Source organism: Trachypithecus francoisi, unplaced genomic scaffold (assembly GCF_009764315.1).
Source record: "Trachypithecus francoisi isolate TF-2019V2 unplaced genomic scaffold, Tfra_2.0 Lachesis_group8, whole genome shotgun sequence".
Taxonomy (NCBI): domain Eukaryota; kingdom Metazoa; phylum Chordata; class Mammalia; order Primates; family Cercopithecidae; genus Trachypithecus; species Trachypithecus francoisi.
This window is the reverse complement of record NW_022681473.1, coordinates 110761110-110785671: the sequence shown is the minus strand read 5'-3', so window position 1 is coordinate 110785671 and position 24562 is coordinate 110761110. Positions and strand designations below refer to the sequence as shown.

Genomic DNA, 24562 nt, shown 5'->3' with positions numbered 1-24562 from the left:
GTTAAACAGTTGTGTTCCCTATGATGGCATTGCAGATGGGCTCTTGTAAGGGCCAAGGAAAAAACTCCCCCTTTGCTCTCTGAAGGATCACTGAAAAATCACTGACTAACGGCAGGTTAATAAAAGAAAAGGCATATAAATTTATTGGGTCAGAGTTTTAGGTGACACAGGAGCTTTCTGAATAAAGACCCAAAGATGCAGGGAAAGTTGTCCATTTTTATGCTTAGGGTTAACAATGTATGGACAGCCATGTAGAAATGTGATTGAACAAAAAAGGTGTAATATAATGGTAATAGACTGAGTGGGGAAATGCAGCAAGGCCTGTCTGGTTAGATTCTTCTCGGTCTTTCTGTGCAGCATTCCTTCCTTCTGAGTATTGGGCAGTGCCCTCTCTGGAATGGAGGTCTTGAGACCTACAAGCAAACAAGATGGGTCAGGTAATTTCTTTTCAGTCAGTTTTTACACAGAAAGGTATGTGTTGTGGAGGTTTGGGGGAGTTAGAGTAATATTTTTACATTTTATGGTTGGCTTTGGGGAAAAGGTATTCTGGTTTCTATGAACCACCTCAGGGAAAAAGGATTCTGGTTTCTATGGCTAACCTTGGGAAAGAAGGAGAGGCTGGAGACAGAAGGGTGGGAGAAGGTCAGAGAAAGCAGGTTTTGAGGCCTTTATTTTGGGGTGTCATTTTCTGAGCTACATTTTCAAATCTAGGTCTCTATATATGATGCAGGAAAACAGATCTTTAATAAGAGGCACGTCTATGGAAACAGAAGGAAAACAAAAGTTAATGTCTGGAGTCGTCTATAAGCTAGTTCTTCTAGAAGCATCTTCAGTTGGAGTAGGCAGGCAGTGGAAGACTGGCAGATTTTTCTGGATTGCAGTTTGAGTCAGATGTTCCAATGAACTGTCTGGATAGTTCATATATCAGCAGGCACAAAAGCCATTTACATATAAATTGCTGTAGTGATTTCTTTCAAACTTTATATCAAGTAATCTAGCTTTACTAGGTAGGCCTTTTGAAAAAGCACAGTTTTAATTTCTGTCAATTAAAGTGACAAGGGTGGGAGAAAAATGGGGATCATCAGTCTGAAGGGTCACAGCCAGATATTTGAAGGAACTAACGTCTTAGAACTTTGTTTGGATAGTAGGTAAATAATACAACCTCAAACAAACAAACAAATGAGGCGTTGTTATCTAATATTGGGTATATTATAGGTTTTCTTCCAGAACATAATTTTTTCTCTTTTCAGTCCCCCATTTCTACCAAGAATAAGTAACAGGAAGACCTTTATGAGCCTAATAAGTGTTTGTCTCATTATTATACTTGGCCTGATTGTTTGCATAAAGTGCACCAAGAATAGTGATGTGCCATACAGGATCTTTTTAAGCTGGCTTTGCTGGAACATTGTGATGAAGAATTTGTGATTTGACTTTTGAAAACCTGTTGATGCTTAGGAGCCAAGTCAAAGGTTCTGTAATACCTGTACAAACAGGATGAGTTCCTCTTCTTTGAAGTTCCCTAAATATCCCAAGGTTCCTGGACCTGTCAGAAAGTGACATTCTTTACTTGCCACAAGGAACCTTGTTAGAGAACCACATAAACAAGATACCAGGCTTGTGTTTTCCCAAGTCTCTTGGTCTTCTAAAGTCAACCTCAGTTCCTTAAAGCAATCTAGTCATGTCTGAGAATATTACATTCCAGTCAGAGACGTGGTGGTAAAATAACCAATGTCTCCAATTGTGTTCTGTTACAAAAGAAAACAGATTCTTACTGAATTTATACAAACACTTATGTTGCCATACAAAAAGAATGCTCATGAATAGTTTTCAAATTCTGGAAGGATCAGGTAGAGAGAAAAGTAAATTAAGTTTTGCTCACAGATACTTTTTACCCGATTGCTACAAGCTATAGATAACTTTGAAACAAAAAAAGTTTTCTTGACTCTGGAAAACAAAATATAAAAAGAATCAGTAATGTTTTAAACAAAAATAGGCAAAAAGGTCGTTTTAGTTTTCCATAAGTTTCATCCCATGTAATTCATTCTTATTCTGGTTGAAGTTATGTTAGAAATTTTATAAATCCATTTTTTTTCCCTTGGAGTTTTTGAAATTGTTACCCAGTTTAATTATATGATCTCAAAGTTGTCAGAAATCTGTATTTAAGAGTACTTGTTGGTCAGGCGTGGTGGCTCATGCCTGCAATCACAGCACTTTGGGAGGCCAAGGCGGGCAGATCACTTGAGGTCAGGAGTTTGAGACCAGCCTGGCCAACATAGTGAAACCCAGTCACTACTAAAAAATTACAAAAATTAGCCAGGCATGGTGATGGGTGCCTGTAATCTCAGCTACTCGGAAGGCTGACACAGAAGAATCGCTTAAACCCAGGAGGCAGAGGTTGCAGTGAGCCGCAATCATGCCACTACACTCCAGCCTGGGTGACAGAGTGAAACTCCGTCTCAAAAGAGTACTTACTGCAGTCTTTTCCATAAACGTCCTTGAAGGCACCATACTAAGATTTGCAACAAGCTTTTAGAAAAAAAGGCGTCAAAATAAAACAATTAACTGTGGATGACAAGACTTAAAATGGCCATGATTAAAGACACAATTGACAAGGAAATTTGGTTATTTTCTACAAAAATTTAACCAAATAGTCATAGTTATGACATAAAATATACCAAGGCATATCAACATTTTAGGAATCATATAATTTTGGAACACCTGTTAATAATATGTATATACAAGATAAAGAAGGTTAAACATCATTTCTTTACTGCTACAGTTTTTGCTTCCTGTTAATACCACACAAACATCTTTTTCAAAAGAGAAAACCAAATTTTACACGTGTTTATGTATTCACACTAAACCTAATTTTAATAAAACCTTATAAACAAATTTATCCAATCGCAATAAGCTTTGACCACACAAGATTTCCACAAATGTTTTATAACATCTTATATTTTTCTTTTTTTTTTTTTGAGACGGAGTCTCGCTCTGTCGCCCAGGCTGGAGTGCAGTGGCCGGATCTCAGCTCACTGCAAGATCCGCCTCCCGGGTTTACGCCATTCTCTCGCCTCAGCCTCCCGAGTAGCTGGGACTACAGGCGCCCGCCATCTCGCCCGGCTAATTTTTTGTATTTTTTTTTTAGTAGAGATGGGGTTTCACCGTGTTAGCCAGGATGGTCTTGATCTCCTGACCTCGTGATCCGCCCGTCTCGGCCTCCCAAAGTGCTGGGATTACAGGCTTGAGCCACTGCGCCCGGCCAACATCTTATATTTTTCTATTCTCTTTTTATATCTGCTGAGTTTCGTCCATATCATTTTTTATTCCTTCAATTTGAAACAACCTTTAAATTACTTCTAAACTAGGCAAAATCATTTTTTCTTTAACAATAAAACCACATTCTCCTGCCCTTTTTAATAACTTTCTCACCAAAAACATATCTTGTACCCCTCTTTTTGGTGCAATTTGCATATAGAATTATTATTCTCACATTAGTGGTCTTAATTACATATGCTAATATAGATTTTGACACTTATTTACCATAATTTCTAGTGAAAATCTAGGAAGTTTGTGCTTTTGAACTGTTTTATATGAGAATTTGTAGTTAAAAACTATTTCGGCCGGGCACGGTGGCTCAAGCCTGTAATCCCAGCACTTTGGGAGGCCAAGGCGGGCGGATCACAAGGTCAGGAGATCAAGACCATCCTGGCTAACACAGTGAAACCCCGTCTCTACTAAAAAGTACAAAAAACTAGCCAGGTGAGGTGGCGGGCGCCTGTAGTCCCAGCTACTTGGGAGGCTGAGGCAGGAGAATGAACCTGGGAGGCGGAGCTTGCAGTGAGCTGAGATCTGGCCACTGCACTCCAGCTTGGGCAACAGAGCGAGACTCTGTCTCAAAAAAAAAAAAAACAAAAAACAACTATTTCATAATATCTTAGAAAGATATGTTTTCTCAATTTTTTGTTTATTGACAAATCTAAATATATTTAGCTTTTCTATATCACAAAAAACAAGATATCAAAGTATATAAACTTAACTTTTGTTTAGTAATTAATGTTTCAGTGTTTTACTTGGAAATGACTCAGACATTTTTATGATAATCTATTACATAATTTAATATAACATGACCAAGATTTTAAATTCTAAAAATAAATTTGAAATTATGACACAGATACCTATCCTAATTCATTTCCCCAGTGGCCACATGGCACCCAGGATGGCTATGAAGTGCAGGGTCTGTCTGGGTCCTGAATTCCCATACCAGATATACAGCCCAGGATGGAGGACAGAGCTGTGATGATAATGCCTGGAGGATTCACTCCTTCCCAGCATTGCCAAGAGGCATAGCTGGACCTGGGAGGATGGGGCCAGATTGAGCTTGGCTTTTCCTTGCAGCTAATTGTCAAGGCACTCTGGACACTCATGTCCCCAGTCACTGCCATGGCCACCTGTTCAGACTCCAGAATTCAGAGGCTCAAAATAAAAAAATAAGCTTATAGCAAGATGTATGTAAGGATTTGGGAAAGCCTAGCAGTCAGAGTTTACAGCTTTAGCTTACAGATAAACCAGGCATGTATATGAAATATTACAGAAGTAGTTTCATGAACTTAAAACATGTATCAGAGACAGCATAAACCTATTTGACCAGTAGACCCAGGCAAAAATGCCTGAAATTGTATTTAATACCAACAATTCTGAAAACGTTTCTATTTTATTTTACCAACCATCTTAAAACTACCTTTATTTACCTAAGATTATTTCAGATCACATGAACTATCACATATACATATAGATCTACAAACAGAAGCAGATCTTAAAGCTTTCATTAAGTTTTTGCATTTGCCAGCTTCTAGTTAGTTTTTGTTTTTCCCCATTCAGATCATTACACCTCTAATTATCTGTTTAATTGCCCTAAGCAATTGTTAACTGGGCGACTCTAAATTCACACTCCCAAAAGGATAACTCTTAGGTGAAACAAGAAGAAAATTTATATCTCAAAGGTGCAAAACTTAGATATAAACATCATTATTTACCAAGACAAAGAATGGTATGGGTAAAGGCCCAGTTAAGTCAAGATAGTCAGGAAAAGGACTTTAAATAAAGGTAAGATTTTCATGTAAGCTTTTAAGTAAATAGCTTTCCCATTGTAACAGTTTCTAGTGGTTTATGTAGAGGAAGATGCCCTTACAAATGGAGATTTTATTTACAGATACAAATTCCTTTTACAAAGAGTTTAAAAAATAGCCAGCTAAATGCCAGAAAGTTGTACTTTGGAAACTGATTTAGTTGGATAGGTGGCTTTTTAACTTAGTTTCTGTTTTTAACTGGATTACAGAGTTCAGGGCAGAACTCATTAAAAAATAGTGCTGACTCATGACTCTTGGGGCTCCATGAGGAAGACAGGGACCCCAAAAAAGGTCAGGGGTGCTTTGGCTGTGTTCCTCATAGGAACTTAGAGTCTCTACAAGCCTCTTTCCGATCTCTTTATGCAACAACTAAACCCGTCATGTTTCCTTTCTGTACTTTTTAAATCTATTGACTATCAAATGGAGGAAGTTGGGACTGACAAAGGTGGCAAAAGGAAGGGCAAAAGCAAATGGGCAAATTAGTCCAAGGGGAGCCAGTTTGGGAAGATCTTAAGCTTCTCACAAAGGCCAATACAATTTTATATTTTTCTTTAAAGCAAAAATCTTGTCAACAAGAAAGGAAGCTAACAGAAGGGCCAAACATAAAATTAAAAAGGGGTTTCACTTGACTGAAAAAAATACACATGAGAGAAATAGGATCCAAAAGAGAATAGAGGAATTTTTTTTTTAATCAGTCTGAATATCAGCTTTTAATTAAGCTGACTTTTGACCATAGCGCTCTTAAAATATATATATTTAATCTTTCGTTACCAGATTTTAGTCAGGACAAGTAGCCAATATTCCTGGCTTTTGAACTTCTTTCTCTCTCTTTCTTTTTTTTAATCAAAGGTCGCTATCAAGTGACTCAGAACCAAAGCCAGCATGTTTTTTATAGTTTCACCATGGATGCACTAGCCATCTCTGAACAGGAGCGAAAAACCAGTGCCCACAAGATCCAGAGCCACTCCAAAGAAAGCTAGAAGGAAAAAGAGACTTGGAGATGAACAGGAAAACAATAGCTGCCCACAGAAGGGAAAAGGATCAATAACAAATGAATATCTTAAAAAGTTGAGTCACACAAATACAAATTCAAAACAAATAATTCAAACTAATTCTTATAGATGTTTCTTTCTTTCTTTCTTTCTTTTCCTCCTGAGCTAAAGGATTTATATCCCGAAGGGACTGACTCTCTAACTGGAAATTAAACTCAGGCCTCAGCAGTGAATGTGTAGAATCCTTGCCACTAGACTGCAGACTGGAGAGATCCTGTGGAGGATCCACAGACTGAAGATCCTGTGGAGGATCCAAAGCAGGCATTTTGAAAGTATGAAAGATTTTAACTTAGTTTTAAATCTGATTTCTGCTTTTTTCAAATCATGCCAAGGAACTTTTTAAGGCTATATTTCTTTTTAATTTCTTTCATAGGTACTGATAAGATAACTGTTTAGGACAAGAGCTCTCCTAAGAGTCCTCTTTTAAATCTAGCCAATTTATTTATTTCATCAGTGACTCAAGCCAGTAAGCCTTTTCCATGGAAAGTCCCATGGGTGATTTTCCAGGTTTACAATACCATGGTCATAAGTGGCATTTTAAAAATGGATGCAAAAGTTGCACTTCCCCAATGATACCTATCTCGCAAATTTAGTCCCAGAAAGAAGCTAAGATAGCAAAAGACTCTTGTTATAGACAGTTATGGCTGCTGTTTATGCCTATAGTGTCTCCAGTATCTCACAAATTTGTGAGCGTCCACCAGTCACAGACCTGTTAATCTGTGACACTGGGTAGGCCCTCCTGGAATTGGACTGTCCTAGTTCTAACCAGGCAACAAGAGTTAAGGCAATAAAAGCCCCTTAGAGAAGAAACTCCTTAAGTCAAATTCCCCTAAAAGCTTGGCACACTTAGAACACAGAGTCTGCTGCTTAACATTTCAGGTTCCCAGTCCTTTCAGGCTGGCCACCATGGAGATCAGAGAACAAGAGAGAGTTACTTGGTTACCAGTCAAGCTCTCAAGGACGTACGATGAGAGGGACTCTTTATGACAAATATCATAGAAAGATAGAGACAAAGGAAAAAATACATTTGGAAAAGAGAAAAGAAAGAATAGTAATTTTTAGCATCTGCTTCACTGGATTTCACAGACACCAAGGAATCTCACTGGTAAGAAATTCGTGCCCTTCTGCTGGCTTGTCAGGTTCTGGGTAACATTGACTTCAGCTTTCAGAAGAGCAGGACAGTTCTGATTATCCTGCTCACAGCACCAAAAACTGTAGGGGCCAAGGAAAACCTTCCCCTTCGCCCTTTGAAAGTTCATTGAGAATAAATGGACAAAAGACAGATTAATAGAAAAAAAAGGCATACAAAATGTATTTACATGCACACATCTGCATGGAAGTCATACAGAATATAAAATCTCAAAGAAAGGCCCAGATAGTTGATTCTTTTATACCATCTTGAGGTTATAGAAAAAGTAGAGGCATAGAACATGGCAAACCAGGTTTTGGGACAGAGAGAAGAGGAAAGGCAAGTCTAGCAAAGGTGGTCTTGTTATGTAGATGAAGCCTCACAGGTAACAGTTCTCAGAAAGAATAGGTTTCTGTCAGACCTCCGAAGGTGGTGTCAGGCTGTCCGTCTCTCTCTCCCATGAGACAACTCTTTCTAGATCCAGATGGGGGACAAGGGGCAGAGAAAGCCTGGCTATTTATTTCACCAATGTGGATTTTCTCTACAGACGCAAATCTCCTCCACAAAAGGCAGCTTTTCAAGGCTATTCCTGTTTGCAGGCCCTCTGAATGGCCATCTCAAAATATGTTAAAGAAGTATATTTTGGGGTAAAATATTTCTGGTTTCCTTTATTCCTTTTAGCACATCTGCCAGGCAGTTTGCTGTCAGCTGTCTTTTCATTCTGTTCTAAGAAGCCAGGTTTCCTTACACAGTGTCCCCAGAGGATGGTGGGGGAGGAAGACACAGGGAATGTGGATTTTTTTGCTTCTCTTCTGCTTCAACCAGAGAAGACCCCTTGCAATGGTTTGGATGTTTGTTTTCTTGAAACCTTATGTCGAAATTTGATCCCCGGTGTTGGAGATTGGGTCTAATAGAAGGTGTTTGGGTCACGGGGGTGGAGCCCTCAGCATAGGTTAATGCCTTCCCTTGGGGGTGAGTGCGTTGTTGCTCTATTAGTTCTCCTGAGAACTGCTTGTTAAAACGAGCCTGGCACTTCCCTACTCTCTCTCTTGCTCCCCCTCTTGCCATGTTATTTCTGCACAGGCTTGCTCCCCTTTGTCCTATGCCATGAATGAAAGCAGCCTGAGGCCTTCACCAGATGCCTATCTTAAACTTTCCAGCCATCAGATTCGTATGCCAAATGAACCGCTTTTTTAAATGAATTACCCAACCTCCAGCATTTCTGTATAGCTACACAAAATGGACTAAGACACAGCTTTTACCTTATTTGTATAAAAGGCCTTTAGGTTTTGTTTTATTTCAAGTTTGAAAATGACTAGAATATGAAAGAAGTGTGGAACTTACTGCCCATAGCCCGAAGACAGTGAGACAGGAGTGTCCTCGTGACGCAAGATGAAGGGAAAGTGATGACCATTTACTGAGGGTCCAGCACCAGATTCCTCTGCCAGCTTGGCAGGTCCTAGCAGATGGGCAGCTGAGCTAGTGATCATGGGAACTCTAAGTGTTGGGTGGTTTGGGTGGGGGTAGTAGTGATTGTTTTATTCTGAGAGAAACAGCTTATGAGGAAGCTTATGAGTAGCTTATCTGCTACTGATCACATTATTTTTGCTCCTCTTATTCTCTTGTGACCACATGTCTATCTTTGTTGCTTCTGCTTTTCCTCCACTTGTGATGAGCGAATGCGTTGACCAGGCTCTGAGAATTTCTGGAACAGCCAAAAGGTGATTATGATGGATTTTACCAACATAAAGTAATCTTGTAAAAAGAATTCTCCAAAATAGGGTTAAATTCTCCAAATCGGGTTAAATGATGCCCTTCTGCCCTTGGGCCTACAAATCTATTCAATCATTGTTGCTTTAAGAAAACAGTAAGAGGAATCAGTTAATTGAATTACATTTTTTGTAAAACCTTTAATCCCATAATATTATTTAAAGGTATCCAGGATGGAAGAGCCCTTTGATCTAATTCCCTTCTTGCTAGACATTCTGGGTCAGGCTGTTCCTGGTTGACTTGACTAGGACACAGTGAGCAGTGCTAGATTCAGAGAAATGGAGCACCTCTATTCACTCTGCTGAGTAGTCGGCCAGCTAGATGACAAAACTTCCATCTCTGAGACTTTTTTCCCTCCAAATGTATAATGCTAAGTGGCAATTTAATGGAAAAAGCTTCTTTACATTTCACATTTAGACCTCGCCAAGGAATTTAGCATCAAGATGAATGGATTTTCTGAAGATGACATGAATTAAGAATGTCCTTTCTTGCAATATTTTCCCATCTCTAGCCTCCCTAGTCTAATGTCATCTTTGGCTCCAGCCTTCCTTTTTTTTCTAATCCCATTAGATTTTCTTCCTTTTACCTACACCCCCATCAAGGAACTGGCTAATGATCAGGTGGCAGGTTTCTGTGGTCATGCCAACATTAACCTGCAGGTGATAGGGAAACTCTGAGTACCCTCAGGATGAGCTATGTCCTAGTGCTATTCTTTCCTTGATGGTTTCGGACCAAACATTTGGCTGTATAAGGATGAAAAATGCTTCTGAATACAAGTGATGGCTTTTAGATTCCAAAAAAGATTTATGTAGTTTAACCTGAAGCTTTTTTGATGTCTTGACTAAATCCACACTTAGTTTGAAGGAGGCTAAGAGTCTGACTCGAGGTCAAATTAAAAAAAAAAATTATTTCCCTCATTGATGATTTGGTATCTTTGCTTTTATACCTGATGTATTTGGTAGTTTTCTTAACAAATGGATATATAGTAGAAACTCTCTCATCCAACCTCCAATTAACTGACTAGACAGATGAAATAAGGTGCCCCATTCTCTCTGTAAAATGTAAGTGGGTGCTATAGATGCAAACCTAACGCAGTGCAGTCCATACACCAGCTTGCCTCTCCATCAGTTAAGTTCCCCAAAGCCACTAATGTTTGTTCCTGTTTCTGCCAGTTTTACTTGCTAAGTAGATATAACTTAATTACATGATACATGAAATGTTGTTTCTACAAAAACTATGCTGAATGATGGAAAAACAGAGTCACTAAAAGTTTATTTTTGAATTAAGTATGGTAAAGACAACTCTAAAGGTAAGGGACATGTTCTAGATATTTAGAATTATTCTAGTTACTTTCGGTAATTACTCCAGGGCAACAGCTTCAGAGTAGGACTGCCCTGAGCAAATTAGTACATGTCAAAGAGATATGGTTTACCAAACCAGCATATGGAGAATAATGAATATTTCAATAAGGGGAAACTGTATGAATAAAGATGTGAAGGAGGGCGTGTGTGTGTGTGTGTGTGTGAAAATGAACCTTGGTTTGGTAGATCCTGGAAAGCCATGCAAATTATTAATAGGAGGAAAATGCGTACATTGTTTTAACTTTTTTACTAAAGTATAAGTTATATATGGGAAGAGGCACAAATCCTAAGTGTAGAACCTGATGAATTTTCACCATGCATCCAGCACCAAAATGAAGAAACAGAACATTACCAGAACCCCAAAAGCTATTCTTCTAACCCTGACCAGTCAATATCTCCTGTAAGGGAAATCACTTATCTTGAATCCGTGCATTATAGATTCATTTTGTCTGGTTTAGTCTTTTACATAAATTAAATTTTACAGAATGTATTATTTGTGTTCCTGGCTACTTTCATTCAGTATTTCTCTGAGATTCATTCATGTTCGGAGATTCAGCACATAGTAATACTTCGGTCACATTTGTTGCTGATTAGCATTTCATGATATGATTACAGCACAATATATTTATTCACTCTACTTTTCATAGACATATGGGTTGCTTTCTGGATTTGGATATCACAAATAAAGTTAAATGAATGGATATTCTTGTATATGTACTTCATCAAATATGTATACAAGTCTCTTTAGATGCACACCTAGGGATAGAAGTCTGGGTATAGGTTATGTGTATGAGCAAGGTTAGTTGATATTGGCAAATAGTTTTCCCTAAATGGCTGCACTAATTTACATGCCCATCAGTGGGTTTCGGAGTTCCAGTTACTCCACTTTCACACCATCACTTGGTATTGTCTTTTATATTTAGCCTTTCTGGTGACATGTGCAATAGCAATTTATTGTGGTTTTAATGTTTATTTTCTTAATGAATAATGAAGTTCAATATGTTTTCACAGATTTACTGTTCATTTGGACATTTTCCTTCATAAAATGCCTATTTTCTACTGAATAAATTATTTATTGTTTGAGGAATTTGCTATATATTCTGATTATTATTCTGTCATTTATGTGTATTATATACATAAGCCAGTCTATGATTGCCTTTTCATTATTTTATTTTATTTTGAGATGGAGTCTTGCTCTGTCGCCCAGGCTGGAGTGCAGTGGCACAATCTCGGCTCACTGCAAGCTCTGCCTCCCAGGTTCACACCGTTCTCCTGCCTCAGCCTCCTGAGTAGCTGGGACTACAGGCGCCCACCACACGCCAGGCTAATTTTTTGTATTTTTAGTAGAGACGGGGTTTTACCATGTTAGTCAGGATGGTCTCGATCTCCCAACCTTGTGATCCACCTGCCTCGGCCTCCCAAAGTGCTGGGATTACAGGCGTGAGCCACCAGGCCCAGCCCTTCGTTCTTTTAATGCTTCTTTTGAGGGACAGAAGTTCTTGATTTTAATATAGGTCAATTTATTTATCATTTTTTTCTTTTTGGTTTTTGTCTAAAAATAATTGCCTGTCCCTCAGTCATGAGAATATTCTCTTGTTTCTTATGTTTCCTTTCTTCCGTTTTGGAAGCATATTGAGGAAAAAAATAGCATTTTAAGAAGATAAAGGGGGCATATACACGCAGGATCAATCTGGGGAGAGGTTGGAAACAGGAAAAACAGCCCGGAGGCTGTAGCATTCACCTAAATACCAGGCATAATGTCATCCGAGACTAGGAGATTTGAATGAAAAGAGAAGAAGAATAGACGGTGTAGGGCAAATTTTCCTGCTTGATTGGAGGTGAGAGAAATGGCTGTAAAAAGCCTATAATAACTGAGATTTGCTTGGAAATCAAAGAATGTTTCCAAGCAAACATTTTTTATTGCAGAATCCAGCCTTTTAATAAATGTACTTTTTGAGATAATGTGGCCTCTGTTACTAAAAAGATGATGTTGAGCAAGTATTTGCCATGTGTGGAGGGCAGAAGAAGCAGTAATATCTTGATACGGAAAGTATGTTTGGAACAAGAAAAGACTGAAGAAATCTACTGGGAAAGAGCATAGGTCTTTATCTGAGAGATATTTAAAGTGGAACTGACCAGCCATTTATTGTGGGGAGTAGATAGATAGCTGACTGGGGCAGGGAGTTGACTTAAATAACCCTGTGGGCTCTCTGACAGGTTTAGAGGCCTCTCATCTGCCTTGCAACTGGAGGCTGAGTCATGGAGACCATTTACCGCTATGAAGACGGTATCTGTTTAATGCCAAGAAGGGATGGATTTGCCAAGTTTACTTTTTTGAAGCAGTCATTGATAAATTCCACCAAAAGTCCTTCTCCTGTCCCTCTCCCCTGAAATACACACGTCACACTGAAATTGCTTATGCTTTGAGACGGTCTAATTACTCAAACTTTAACATAGTAACGTCACGAGGAAAAGATCTGTGTAAACTTTTCAGAGAATAAAGGCTAGAGTTTAGATATTTTTGTTACTACTGCATTTGTACTGTGTTCCAGCAAAATCTGTGTTTCTATGATTCAAGTAAACAATTTTCTTCATCAGATTGGAGATTGATGTAAGAGTGCCCCTAACTTTTGCTAGGTCAGGATGTTGTGGCAGACTAAAATTTCTGCTAGTTTCTACTGGCAATTGTGTTTAATTCAGAGGAAGCAAAGGAATTAGCAGAGTATGAGACATGCAGAGTATGAGGCATGCAAAAAAAAATCTAATATCGTTTCTGAATTTTAATCCTAACTATTTGTATGTTTTACTTGCTTTTGTTTATGATCTGTCCTCATGGGACTGAAGAGGAGTCAGTTTCCTTCTGCAAAAGACTCTAGTCCCATTGAAGATACAGCTTTATCTACAGAATCATTTCTCTGTTCAATGTCATATCCCAAACCATCCCATCTGGATTTTAACCTTCTGGATAGCCAAGTCCTTTTTAGTTTTGCCTTTCCTAAATATTCTATAATAGTGTCTGTTATGGTTTGGAAATGGTTTGTTTATCCCATTATCAAATGTCATGTTAAAACTTGATGCCCAATGTAGTGGCACTGGGAAGTGGGGCCTGGTGGGAGGTGTCTGGGACATGGGAGTGGATCCCTCATGAATGGCTTGGTGCCATTCTTGCTGTAGTAAGTTCTTGTTCTAAATTAGTGAACTAAATTAATTCCCACAGGAATGGACTAACTCCCGCAAGAGTGAGTTGTTTTGAAACCAGCATGTTCTTTGAGTTTTGTCTCTTCACAGGTGTCTGCTTTCCCTTTGACCTTCTCTACCATGTTATGATGCAGCATAAAAGCCCTCACTAGAAGCCAGGGCCATGCTCTTAAACTTCCCAGCTTGCAGAACCATGAGTTAAATAAACCTCTTTTATTAATAAATCCTCCACTTTTAGGTATTCCGTTATAACAACACAAATGGACTAAGACAATGCCTTACACATAGAAAATAATTAATAAATAGTATTGAATAAAAATGGGTTGAGTAAAACAGGGACATGGAAGTGAGAGATCTAGGCATTGAATCTTTTGTGATATGGCCCAAGCTGGTGTGTACACCTTTATCTCTGACCACAGCTCCTCATACAGTCTATGCAATCATCACAATTGCCTCATTATCCTTTCTTTAACGTTGCTTACTTGTGCACCTGTAATGTACACCTGTAACTATATCAGATAGTAGAGAAATATTGAGGCAGAAAAAAGATTTGAAGTAATAATGGCCAAAACTGTTCAAATCTGATGAAAAATTACTTAAACCAAAGCACCAACAGGGTCAGTGAGCCTCAAGAGAAATGAATGCAGAGAAAACCACATTTCTCACTTTGGTGGTGACTTGGACATTTCTGTTCCTTTAGCTTGAATGGCCTTCTTTCTTCAAGGCAAAGCCTCCATAGGCACTTCACTCAAAAAAATATCCAAATGCTAAGCATATGAAAGTGTCCTCTGCCTCAGTCCTTATTGAGAAATTAAAATTAAAACCACAAGGAGACACCATTACATCTCCATAAAATGGCTAAAAGTAAAAAGACTAACAGTACTAAATGCTGGTGAGGATGCGAAGCAAATGGAACTCTACTACATGATTCGTTAGTAAATTGGCACAACTATTTCAAAAAAACTGTTTGGCAGTATCTAATAAAGCTAAACATACGTATTCTATGATGAATTAGTGAATATATTTCCCCAAAACTTGAGTGCTTATGTCTATCAACAAACAGTCATAAGAATGTTGGTGCCAGGCGCGGTGGCTCACATCTGTAATCCCAGCACTTTGGGATGCCGAGGGGGGTGGATTATGAGGTCAGGAGTTCGAAACCAGCCTGACCAACATGGTGAAACCTCTGACCAACATGGTGAAAAATTAGCCAGGTGTTGTGGCGCGCACCTGTAGTCCCAGCTACTCAGGAGACTGAGGCAGGATAATCAACCTGGGAGATTCTCCTGAAACTCCCAGGAGACTGAACCTGGGAGGCAGAGGTTGCAGTGAGTCGAGATTGTTCCATTGCACTCCAGCTTGGGAGACAGAGTGAGACTCTGTCTCACTATATGTATGTATAAAAAAAGTAGTGAGCACCCAAACCAGTAAACACAAATTTATTATATAAGTGCCATTATAAAATGAAATCTAATATAAACAATTAGAAAATATATAGTAAGAACAAATTTATAGCAAGAAGACAGCTTTTTAATCTAGATTGTATTGACAATATTTGGAAGCAAGGGTGGGAAGTGGGAAAATGAAAGCAAAATAAATCAGTCGTCTTATATAAAAGGTAAAAAAAATACTGATTTAAAGTGTAGAAAGTGTGGGCTGTAGAAAATAAATTTAAAAATTAAAAGAACATTTGGTTGCCTGATTTGAATTTTCTCTGTCAAAACACACAATTTAAAAAAACTGCCTCTTGGCTGGGCATGGTGACTCGTGCCTCTAATCCCAGCACTTTGGAAGGCTGAGGCTGGCGGATCACTTGAGGCCAGGAGTTCAAGACTAGCCTGGCCAACACAGTGAAACCTTGTCTCTACTAAAAATACAAAAATTAGCTGGGCCTGGTGGTGGGCACCTGTAATCCCAGCTACTCAGGAGACTGAAACCTGAGAACTGCTTGAGCCCAAGAGGCGGAGGTTGCAATGAGCCGAGATCATGCCACTGCACTCTAGCCTGGTCAACACAGCAAGACTCTGTCTCAAAAAGCAAAAAACAAATAGCTTCTTTGTTTTATTTTTTAAAGTTTTATATTAGATAGTAACAAATGCTATTTTTTAATTGCAATCTTTGAACTTGGAGCTCTCCTCTGTGATTTCTCTCCCTCAGCAATAGGTCTAAGAGATGTAACCATTGTCCAGTGTTTCCCTGCCTGGCCTCTCTGTCTCACTGCAGCATGAAATAATAAACTGGTATTGGGGACAGAGAAAATATGACCCCTGCTGCTGCACTGCTCCCCAGCGAGTTGCATTTTACAAAGGGAGTGGGGTAGCAATTATATTTGATTTATAAAGCCTAAGGCAGAAGTTTTTGAAGGAAATCTCAGGAATCAAGTTTCCTTCAGTTCTTTCTCCAACTTATGTCACAAGGGCTTCCTATATTTCTCCCTTCTTTACACTAACTTAAGTGTGAAGCAGTAGCTTTTGCAATTCTACAGAGTACACGATGCTCTGGCCTCCCACGATCTTAGAGCAGGGGCCACAGGCAGAAAGAAATTCTCTTAATAAAGCTGTATCTTTGCCATGCTGTTCCTTTCTGATTTCAAATCCAGCTAGTTTGGACCGATGCTTGTCTCTAACGTGGCACCACATAAGCAGTGGCAAGCCTCCTAAAACAGCAGCTTTGGAGGAAGCATTGTTTAATTAATCCTAAAGACACAAAAGGGCACACATGAAGTCAGCAGCTTTGCTGCATAACATGGATTGCTATTATAAAACTAAAAGCAAAAACTTTTTAAAAAATTTATCTTTTTATTTTCTTCAACTTTAAGTTCCGGGGTACATCTGCAGAATGTGCAGGTTTGTTACATAGATAAACATGTGCCAGGGTGGTTTACTGAACAGATCAACCCATCACGTAGGTATTAAGCCCAGCATCCATTAGCTATTCTTCCTGATGCTCTCCCTCTCTCTGCCCCATGACAGGCACCAGCGTGTGTTATTCCCCATTGTGTGTCCATGTGATCTCATTGTTCGGCTCCCACTTATAAGTGAGAATATACCATGTTTGGTTTTCTGTTCCTGAGTTAGTTTGCTGAGAAAAACAGTTACAGCTCCATCCATGTCCCTGCAAAGGACATGATCTTGTTCCTTCTTGTGGTTGCATAGTATTCCATGGTGTATATGTACCACATTTTCAAATTGGGGTTCATTCCATGTCTTTGTTATTGTGAATTGTCCCGTCCAGCGGGATCGTTAACACAGACCTTGGAGGAGGGGGTGGGAATTTAGAGAGACAAGAGACACAAGAAATGGAGACAAGACAGTATCCTGATCAAGTCTCGTTTATTGAGGGCGTTGGTACAGCTGATATAGGCTGATAAGAAAGAGGAAGTGTGGCAAAGCAGGCGGGGAGGAGAATAATGAGAGACGTCACCAGGCGCATGCTCGGTAGACTTAGTCTTTCCTGGGCGCAGCAAAAGTTGATGAAGAACCAGGAAGTGCGCCATCTTGTCTCCACAATGTGGAGCTTAAGTAACAGAGGCCGCCCAATTTCCGGGCCTCAGGGCTCCGGACAGTGAATAGTCCTGCAATGAACATACGTGTGCATATAGCTTTATAATAAAATGATTTATGTTCCTTAGGGTATACACCCGGTAATGGGATTGCTGGATCAAAGGGTATTTTTGGTTCTAGGTCTTTGAGGAGTCGCCACACTGTCTTCCACTGTGGTTGAAATAACTTACACTCCCACCAACAGTGGAAGTGGAAGAATAGCGTTCCTTTTTCTCCACAATCTTGCCAGCATCTGTTGTTACTTGACATTTTAATAATCGCCATTCTGACTAGTGTGAGATGATATCTCATTGTGGTTTTGATTTGAATTTCTCTAACGACCAGTGATGATGAGTTTTTTTTCATATGATTGTTGGCCACGTGAATGTCTTCTTTAGAGAAATGTTGGACATGAACATTTACAGCCCTACTTTTTAATAGGGCTGTTTTTTTTTTTTTCTTGTGAATTTGTTTAAGTTCCTTATGGACTCTGGGTATTAGACCTTTATCAAGTGGATAGTTTGCAAAAATTTTCTCCCATTCTATAGGTTGTCTGTTCTCTCCTATGATAGTTTCTATTGCTGTGCAGAAGCTCTTTAGTTTAATTAGATCCCATTTGTCAATTTTTGCTTTTATTACATTTGCTTTTGGTGTTTTTGTCATGAAGTCTTTGCCGACGTCTATGTCCTGAACGGTATTGCCTAGGATTTTTATGGTTTTAGGTTTTACATTTAAGTCTTCTAGGGTTTTTATGGTTTTAGGTTTTACATTTAAGTCTTTAATCCATCTTGAGTTAACTTTTGTATAAGGTGTAAGGAAGGGGTCCAGTGTCTGTTTTCCGTATATGGCTAGCCAGTTTTCCCAGCACCATTTATTAAATAGAGAATCCTTTCCCCATTGCTTGTTTCTGTCAGGTTTGTCAAAGATCAGATGGTTGTAGATGTGTGGTGTTATTTCTGAGGTCTCTGCTCTGTTTCATTGGTCTATATATCTGTTTTGGTATGAGCACCATGCTGTTTTGGTTACTGTAGCCTTGTAGAATAGTTTGAAGTCAGGTAGCGTGATGACTCCAGCTTTGTTCTTTTTGGTTAGGATTGTTTTGGCTGTTTGGGCACTTTTTGGTTCCAGATGAATTTTAAAATAGATTTTTAAAAATTCTGTGAAGAATGTCAATGGTAGTTTAATGAAAGTAGCATTGAACCTATAAATTACTTTGGGCAGTATGGCAATTTTCACAATATTGATTCTTCCTATCCATGAGCATGGAATGTTTTCCATTTGTTTGTGTACTTTGATTTCTTGGAGCAATGGTTTGTAGTTCTCCTTGAAGAGGTCCTTCACTTCCCATTTTAGCTGTATTTCTAAGTATTTTATTCTCTTCGTAGCAATTATAAATGGGAGTTTATTCATAATTTGGCTCTCTGCTTGCCTGTTTTTGGTGTATAGGAATGCTAGCAATTTTTCCATGTTGATTTTGTATCCTGAGACTTTGGTGAAGTTGCTTATCAGCTTAAGAAGCTTTTGGGCTGAGATGATGGGGTTTTCTTAGGATTACGTCACCTGTAAACAGAAAATTTGACTTCTTCTCTTCTTACGTGAATACCCTTCATTTCTTTCTCTTAAGGCAAATTTAAAAAATCAGAAATACATTTTATTGATATTATTTGAAAGTAGAGTTGAAAAGTGAGAAAACAACAACAAAATACATCAATCCTCTTATATAAAAATATACTGACTATTTAATTTTGACTTAGGCAATTACACATTGTAGGGTCTATCACTTGCAATATCTCATGCTTGTAGCAATTCTCTATGAGGTAGTTTTCCATTGAAAGAACTCAATATTGAGGAAATTTATCACCAACTTTAGTAGGAATAGATTCATTAGAGATAATCTTTTTCAAGGTGCACAATTTCCTCAACATTGCTAATTTCCCTTAATCCTTCTTACTTTTTTAATGGAAGATAGGATGTTGCCTTTCCTGTGCAATATTGCATCTTCTGCAGAATATTTCAATTCAGTGTCAATGGGAAGATTTTTATATTCATGGCATTCTTCCAATGATAGAGTTTCTTCCTTTCACTTTCCCCCATGCCAACCTCTTGACCTTTGTGACTGGTCTCTGTTTTCTTAAACTCTTTCTACCTGACTCCAGCATTTCAGCATGTCCAGAAATTCTTTAACTGTTTGATAAACAAAGGTAAAGAAAGATGTTCAGCTTTAACAGAAAAATATATACCACTATTAGTAGTGTAAATAATTGGTGACCCACCTAGGAAGAAGGGCAGTGAAAACATGAACTCTGCAGTCACTGGCAGAGTGCCCTTGGCTAAATAGAGGCTAAGGCAAAAGCTTCTGAACTACCACTTGATTAAGGTATACAATGTCAAGGAAGAAGGAGTGGTGAGGCAGATTAAGATGGTGAGTCAATATGAGGATATGTTGCCAAGGTGTCTGCTGCTTACAATTAAGTGAACTGAAACTCAGAGTATTTGTTGTTGCAGTGGGAACTGGGGTGGAACAAGTGGTTAGAAGTATCCAAAACTGAAGAGGCTGAGAGGATCTGAGATGGTGCAAAATAAGTGACTAATAGTGTAACGCTTGCACCATTAAAGTCCGTTTGGGGCCTCCTATTATATCTGGCTCACCATTACAATTTAGTTCTTCAAGTTTTGTGAAAGCAAAATGTCCTCACTCATGTTCTGATAGGCGAGGGACAAGCCCAACCAATGACAAAGACCTCTTCAGGAGAGTGGCTAGCAGCAATTTGGGAGAGGACTGACAGCAAGAAGGATATGGAAACAAGCTGCATCTGGTCCCAAAGCCATCCTTAATAATCATCATCTCTCCTCTCCTCCATTCATTTTAGATTTTTCTTCCCATCAGCCAACACTTTAGCCACTGAGTTTTCTCTGTGGTGGGGAAATCTAGAGTTCTACTCCTGAGGGGTCTGCAGCCTAAATTGCCTTGCCCTTTTGAGTTATGGTTGCTACATTGCTCATTTGCTCTCCTTTTTCTTTTTTTGAGACAGAGTTTCATTCTTGTCACCCAAGCTGGAGTGCAATGATGGTGTGATCTCAGCTCACTGCAACATCTGATTCCCAGGTTCAAGCGATTCTCCTGCCTCAGCCTGCCAGGCAGCTGGGATCACAGGCATGTGCCACCACTCCTGGCTAATTTTTGTATTTTTGGTAGAGACAGGGTTTCATCATGTTGGCCAGGCTAGTCTCCAACTCCTGACCTCAGGTGATCTGCCTGCCTCGGCCTCCCAAACTGCTGGGATTACAGGCATGAGCCATTGCATCCGGCTGCTCATTTGCTCTTATAATTGGGCATGGAAGCACAGAGAGAAGTCTCAGTGGATCTCTGGATTCTGGGAATTCCTTAGACTTCCTGCCCTTATTGTAGGGTGGCCATTCCTAACTTTTCAGTCATCAAGTTCAATTGTCACTCGGAATACAGTAATTCTTCTCTTTGACATTTGTCCACTGGGATGAGGAGTAAAGTGTGGCTTAGCTGGCTGTCTCTGTCTTCAATTCAGTAAAACTCCTGGTGGAAACATTCCCTCCCAGGAGTCAGGACCTCTAATCTGTCAGAGTCTAATGATGTAGGAAGGGGAAGCACAAGTTCTGCAAGTAGGTCACTGGGAGTGACATAGAGAGGTTTCAATCTTTCTGCTACGCTTTTCTTTCAAGATTCATGAGTTCCAGTTTTTAGAGACACAGGCAGTTTCATCTTTGTATTTGGCTGGCTGCCTCTGGGTGAGGGGTACATGGCAACACCCACAAGTCCTATGGTTATATGTCCATGGTTGTACCTCTTTGGCTGTAAAATATTTTCCTTGGCTTGAGGCAATGTTGAGTGTCATACCATGTCCATTGATTAGGCACTTAGACCGTGGTGCTGGTGAAAGCCACATGGTCAGGAGTGGGGGAGGAGAATCCTTTTTCGGCATAGATATAGCCTTGGATAAAGAGGAATCACTGCCCCTTTCAGCCTGGAAAGGATCTGATGTATCTGATCTGCCAACAGGCGCTGGATAATTTTCTAGGGCAGTAAATTCAAAACATAATCCATGGATCCGGGCTGGTCTGCACACTGTTACCAATCTGTGATATGCATATAAATTGTAAGTGTATAAATTGTAAATGTTTAAGAACATTTTTAAAGTAATTTGACATTGCTACAGTGTCTAAGCTCTGTTAATTTTTCTGATTATTTCCATGATGATTTCATTGAATTATATACAAGTGTTTTCCATAGTGTTTGGTTATTTATTGATTGATTTATATATTTGAGACAGGGTCTTGCCCTGTTGCCCAGCCTGGAGTGCAGTTGCAGAATCACAGCTCACTGCAGCCTCAACCTCCCCAGGCTCAAGCAATTCTCCCACTTCAGTCTCCTGAATAGCTGGGAATACATGTATGTACCACTATGCCTAGCTAATTTTTGTATTATTATTATTTTTTTGTAGAGATGGGGCTTTGCCATGTTACCCAGGCTGATCTTGAACTCCTGGGCTCAAGCAATCCCCTGACCTTGGCCTTCCAAAGTGCTGGAAGCAAGCAATTTGCCCACCTCAGCCTCCCGAAGTGTGCCTGGCCAGTATTTGGAAGTTTTTATAAACAGCAAATATAAAACCTGTTTACTCATCAAGGATTACGATGCTCTGCCCAAGAGGAATGGAACCATGTCAAGTGATTATAATTAGTCTCTGATGCTGGCAGATTGAGCAGTATCAAGAGCCTTGGTGAGAGGGAGCCCAGGCTGTTGCAGCCATGCACTTCTCCATCTTTGCCATCATAGCCACTCACTCAATGGCCCAAGACAGTATTAAACCATGAAGAGAGGCTGGTTGATGTCTGCAGAAGATTATGCCACCTCCTTGGGGACTGAGAACCTTTTCTGAGGTGAATACATCTTGATGGGCAGCAACACAAGACACAAAGTTCCTTGTACCTTGTGTGTCTATTTCCATAGGTTCAACTACAAATGTCTTCATAAAAATCTACCAGTCCCAGACCATGGTAGGCTGCCCCCAACAAATGTCCTCCTAAAACCTGCCTGTCCCAGATCATGGTAGGTTGGTAATGCACCCCAGACCCCAAAGATATCAGATCCTTATCCCTGGAACCTGTAAATACTACCTTATATGAAAAAGTAGTCTTTGCAGATGTGACTAAGTTAAGGATCTTGAAGTAGGGAGATTATCCTGAATTATCCAGGAGGGCCTTAAATAAAATCACAAGTGTCTTTAGAAGGAGGAGGCAGTGGGAGATTCCACACACACACTGAGGAGCAGGCGATATGAAGATGGAGACAGAGACTGCAGTGATGTGGCCACAAGACCAACAAACGCCAGCCGCCAAGCAGAAGCTGGAAGAGGTGCAGAGAACTTGTTTCAACCCAGTGACACCGATTTCCAACTTCTGGACTCTAGACTGTGAGACAATAAATTTCTGCTGATTTAAGTCACCAAGCTTTTGGTAGTTTTTGACAGCGGCCACAGGAAACTAATACACAAACATTGTAGTCTTGTTTTCTTGAGCCAAGTAAGTTGTCACTTCTCAGGAGTTATATATGTATACACACACATTTCAAATTTTCTTCCATAGGAAGTGCATAGCCCAGAGTTGTGCTTAAAGCTCTGACCTCTGGGAGAATTTTCCTTCACTAAGGTCCCTTCATGTCACTCCTGAGTGATGCTGTAATGTGTCAGCCGTTCATTTTTTGCTAGCACCCAATATAGTGTAGTCCCAGTCTTTTAACTGGACTTGAACTATTTTTTACTCTTTATAGATGTGAGTTGAGAGAGAAACAGAGCAAGGGGATGTAGAAGTCTGGCTCATATCATTTACTTGTACCTTCTGGAGTTCTGTAGGCCTGATACTCAATTTCTATTACACAGGTATTACTTCCTTGACACCCGATCTTATGAATCAGTTGATCAGGCAATCTCCAACTTGATGAGCAGCCCTAGTCACATAGTCACTTGGTATCCTACTCTCATTCAGTTACTTATGAGCTTCTTTTCGTATGAGAGTAATTTTCTGCTGCAGAAGGCATGGTTTTCCTCCACAATCCTAGATCTGTGCTTTGAGTCGCCAAGTGGGGTTTGCAATTCTACATATCTACTTTATCCACCTCCAACACTTCTATACCTTTGGATCTAGGCCTGAGTGGCAAGACAGTTTGAACTGCAGCCTGAACCTGCAGCAGAACCTTATTTTAGTCTGGACCCCACTTGAAAATACACTTAATATCAAGAGGTTCAATTTCACGGTTACATCTCCTGTCAGTCCTGTTCTACAGAAGACAGTCACCACTGAACTCCTCAGAGATGCAAGTGACCCCCGTAACTGTGCATTTCTTTTTGCCTTAATGAAGAGTATGTTTTGGACCCTCCCAGAATTATGGCTTCCAAAATCTTATATTCCAGTAGCTTCACTGCTAAGGCAGAAATATTCAGAGAGTATACCGGTGGACCCACTGGGTTTTGCTGAGTCAGTAAAGAAAGTTGGAAAGCCTTTGACCTCCTGTCTGTCATTATTTGAGTCAGGTGATAAATAGCGTATCACATTGGGAAGAAAGTAGAAGGGTCAGGATCTGAAGTAGGAATCCAGACAGATAATTAAAGCAATGTTATCTGGGTTGACTTGGATGCAATTTTGGCAATCAATAAAAAGTTATAATATTCTCCACGTATTTCTTACCACATCTATTTGGCTGCCATGACAGAGAACTCACAAAAATGGCATTATATCTCTGAAAGCACTCACCCTCCTAATGCTTATGAGGCAGTGGTCTCCTTTGCTCTCCCACCATCTTTGAGGACTCAGAAGCACTTTTGGTTACCTGTGGGCTCACTGTGTGGAGAAGGTCACATGGCCTTGAGTCTGCACAGAGCAGAGAATCTTCTTTGCCTGTATGTCCATTCTGTCTCTTTTGCCTGGTATCACCTTACAGCGTGGTTCTGGCAAGACTGTTTCTCCACAGTCTGCAAAATTCCAGGGGAGTGAGGCCTGAATTCTATTCTAAGAAAGAAAGAAGAAAGACAAGTAGATTACCTTACACATCCTGAGGATTTAATAAATCATTCCACCCTTTGACTGGCTGAGTTAGTTCTGAGAAGGAATGATCTTCTATTGCCTAGCTAGGCATGGGAAACAGTTGTTCCCAGCACCGGTTGTCAGCATTTCGCTCGCAGCTAACTCCGAGGTGGAACAATTCTCGTGACTTGGAATAATTAGCTTCTGAGACAAGGAATGATGGCCAAATGCAAAATAATTAATAAGACAAAGTCTATGCATTTCAATAACTTACTTTCCCTTTCCTTTTGCCCCTCCCTGCAATGGGCCAGAGCTGGAATCCTTTCCAACTGGA

General features: G+C 39.7%; 1 long non-coding RNA gene across 1 annotated transcript; it reads right to left on the bottom strand.

Moving 5' to 3' along the window:
* Positions 1–133: 133 nt before the first annotated feature.
* On the bottom strand, positions 134–24562 carry LOC117079961. The gene is made up of 3 exons (XR_004435667.1): positions 24503–24562; positions 23959–24213; positions 134–413 (listed from the first exon to the last, which is right to left on the bottom strand). It is a non-coding gene; the product is annotated as an uncharacterized LOC117079961 (long non-coding RNA).